The sequence below is a fragment of the Gossypium arboreum genome, chromosome 9 (assembly GCF_025698485.1).
Source record: "Gossypium arboreum isolate Shixiya-1 chromosome 9, ASM2569848v2, whole genome shotgun sequence".
Taxonomy (NCBI): domain Eukaryota; kingdom Viridiplantae; phylum Streptophyta; class Magnoliopsida; order Malvales; family Malvaceae; genus Gossypium; species Gossypium arboreum.
This window is the reverse complement of record NC_069078.1, coordinates 61651212-61654396: the sequence shown is the minus strand read 5'-3', so window position 1 is coordinate 61654396 and position 3185 is coordinate 61651212. Positions and strand designations below refer to the sequence as shown.

At 36.0% G+C, this 3185-nt stretch overlaps 1 long non-coding RNA gene across 2 annotated transcripts; it reads left to right on the top strand.

Annotated features, from left to right (window-relative positions):
• The first annotated feature begins 401 nt into the window (after window positions 1–401).
• On the top strand, window positions 402–2597 carry LOC128280906 (uncharacterized). Of its 2 annotated transcripts, none has more exons than XR_008271104.1 (2): window positions 402–547; window positions 2381–2597. It is a non-coding gene; the product is annotated as an uncharacterized LOC128280906 (long non-coding RNA). The 2 variants fall into 2 exon arrangements; XR_008271105.1 differs by lacking the exon at window positions 402–547 and adding an exon at window positions 1662–1748.
• Window positions 2598–3185: the final 588 nt, after the last annotated feature.

Here is a 3185-nt window from a genome sequence, read left to right as displayed (position 1 = left end):
AACTTAAGATAGAACCCGACAATTTTAGTTAATTTTTGTTCCATAAGAAAAAGGGGGAGAAATTATGAAATAGGACCTATGTGAAAATGTTTGAAAATGCTATAGGCTAAATTGAAGTGACCAAATAAATAAGAGTGCAAAATAGGAGGATTTGCATGACAAACCTCCCATTTTACATGAAGTGGCCAGCCATCATGTTGTTGTAGACAAAATGTACACTTGATATCCATAATTTATGGTACAAATTGATACAAATTGATAATAGGTTAGGTAAATGTTCCATGATAATGGGTTAGGTAAATGTTCCATGATAATGGGTTAGGTAAATGTTTCATGATAATGGGTTAGGTAAATGTTTCATGATAAGAATTTCATGTCTTTTGTATTAAAGAATTAAATGGATGAAATATGAAGTTTTATTAAAAGAAAAAGGGGTGAAAAGAACAAAGTTTTGTTCATCTTTGTTCATCATAGCTGAAAGTTAGAGAAGAGAAAGAAGGGGAGAAAGCTCTTGAGTATTTGGTCATTAGGAGGAGGAAAATTGAAGGTAAGTTCTTGGTACCTTGCTTCTATTTTGAGGTTCATGAGTTCTTCTTGATTCTACCTTAACTCTTGAAGTATATTTTGATTTTTAGTTGTGTTGTGAGCATTTAGTTATGAATTAAAATGAAGGAAATGGTTGTTGTTTCATGTTCTTTTGATGAAAAATGGAAGATAGGTGAAGTTGAGCCAAACAAATGAGCATGCATGTGGCTTAGATGTTAAAGGGAAAAATCAGCTAACATGTTGTGCTTTAAAATGATGAAATGGAGATTATACTTAAGTAAAATCAAAGATATGTGATGATTGATTGGTGATATACATGTTTAAATAACATGCATGCAAGGTATGTGTGAAAGAGTGATTTGGTAATAAATCTGCTTGGGACAGCAGCAGTAACGTGAATTTGGAAAATCACCATAAATTGTGGGAGATGAATTAGAAGCTGAATAAATTATGTAATTAAAGCTTATTGAGTCTAGTTTCTAATGAAATAAACAAGAACATATTTTGAATTCTGTACAATGAGAAATTTGATTCGTAATGAAGAGTGGTCAGATTAGTCAAATAGTGAAACATGCGAAACTTTGAGAAAAATCTGGTATTGATTGGCCAAACCAAAAATTCTTAAAATTTTATGGATAGAAGATATATGAGTCTATTTTCAAGGAAAATTAACGGAACTTTATTTGGAGTTTCGTAGCTCCAGTTATAAATGATTTAGTGACTGTTGCTTAGGAAGACAGCTTGCAGTGAAATTATGATTATGTGGTAAACATTGACAAAAATTTGTCAATGAGTTACTTATTGATTTCTTCTAAGCTTACTATGATCTGTAGGTGTGGTTGGCCGAATATTGTAAGGGGTTAATACGTATTTTGTATTTGAATAGTTAGATTAACGTGTTAGTAACCCAATTGTAGGCGGTTCGTGTGTGGATCTCGTCAGCATATCGTCGCAAACAGATGTGTAACTGACACCCTCTCATAGACTAGATTGGCAAAAGCCGAAAAGCCGAAATGCCGAAAAGTCAGTATTTTGGGAATTTGCGAGTGTGCGAATGCTCGTAAAATAGTTGGGTTTGTATATTTGGTAATCTAAAGTAATAAACCGCAGACGCTGCGATTTAGTACATTTTGATAATTTGGGCTTAATGGGCCAAAGATCGGGTTCATGGGCCAACGGGCCCAATTCGATAAGTATGCGCGGTAAGTGTTCTAATAGTACGTAAATAGTTAGGATATGCATGAAAACGCTAAAAGTAGCTAAATTACTATTATACCCCTAGGTGTAAAATTATCGTTATACCCCTAGGGTTAATTTTGACTGAAAAGCATGACGATCTGATTCTGTATCATGTATGACATGATTATATATCTATTGCATGGGGACATGGGTTATATTATGGAGGAAGCGTTCTGGTGGCTATGCCACAAATATCTGATCTGGTGGCTCTGCCACAAATATCTGATCTGGTGGCTCTGCCATATATATCTGTTTCGGTGGCTCGCCACGATTATTCAGATTTAGTGACTCACACATTATTCGCTCGCAGCCATGCTGCAAATTCTATGGTGTGTAGCGGTTGGGTGGGTCGAGTTGTCTCCCCACACGGTGTAAGGTTGGTACGGGGGTGTATACGGTTGGATATGGTTGGGTTTCTGCATAAACATGTAATATCTGCTCGCTCATTATGGGCCTATGGGCTTTATTCTGAATTCTGTTCTGGGCTAAGGCCAACTTATTCTGTTTCTGTAGGTTGAGCTGATTTAGACTATGGTTGGGTTATTTTACACACTGAGTTTCCCCAAACTCATCCCTTTTATTTTCATCCACGCAGGTAATCCCCAACCATAGTGGGCTTGGAGCTGTGGGGGAATTCGGAGTGGCCACCCGTTCTGAAAGTTTGATTTTCTTCTGGTGAACTGGACATCCTTTTAATTACGTTTGAAGTTTTGGGCTTTTAAATGTAATAAGGCCGCTTATTTATTTTTGATGGTTTTTAATATGTATTACTAAGATAGGTAATACTTATTTTAACTGTTGAAATTGGATAACTTTAGGGCGCGTTTTCAAAAACAACAGTTGATTTCAAAATAACACGACAACAAGCAAAGCTTCCGCAATGAAAGTATTTTCCAAAATTAATCACTTTTCCTAAAATGACTTAATCAAATCGGTTTCCTAGAAATATCCATGACGTTAAAGTGTAGCAATGGCGGTATGCATGTCTAGGATTGGATCCGAAGGAGCTTGGTATAGCAATCCGATGGACTCACCACCTCTTTTCGGTTTCCTACCGGTGCATGACTTCCATTCACTTTAACCTTTAATGAATTAATCTTTTGAACATCAAGTACGATTTTCTGGACTTAGAATGGAAATTTTTTTTTTACGTTTTTGATGTGGCATGCAGGATCCGGTCATAACTTCTGGGCCGGGTTTGGGGTGCTACAGATAAGGGATGACCTAATATCTTAAAATGACTATGTGCATGAATACACAAATTGAAGTTATGGTAACAAGTTTAATAATGCATGAAATTGGTGTGGAATGCCTCTAAATGGTGTAGCAAATAAGTGTGCAATAAAATGACATTATGAATATGTGAGAGTGCCATGGTGTGGAATGTTTGAGTACACAAA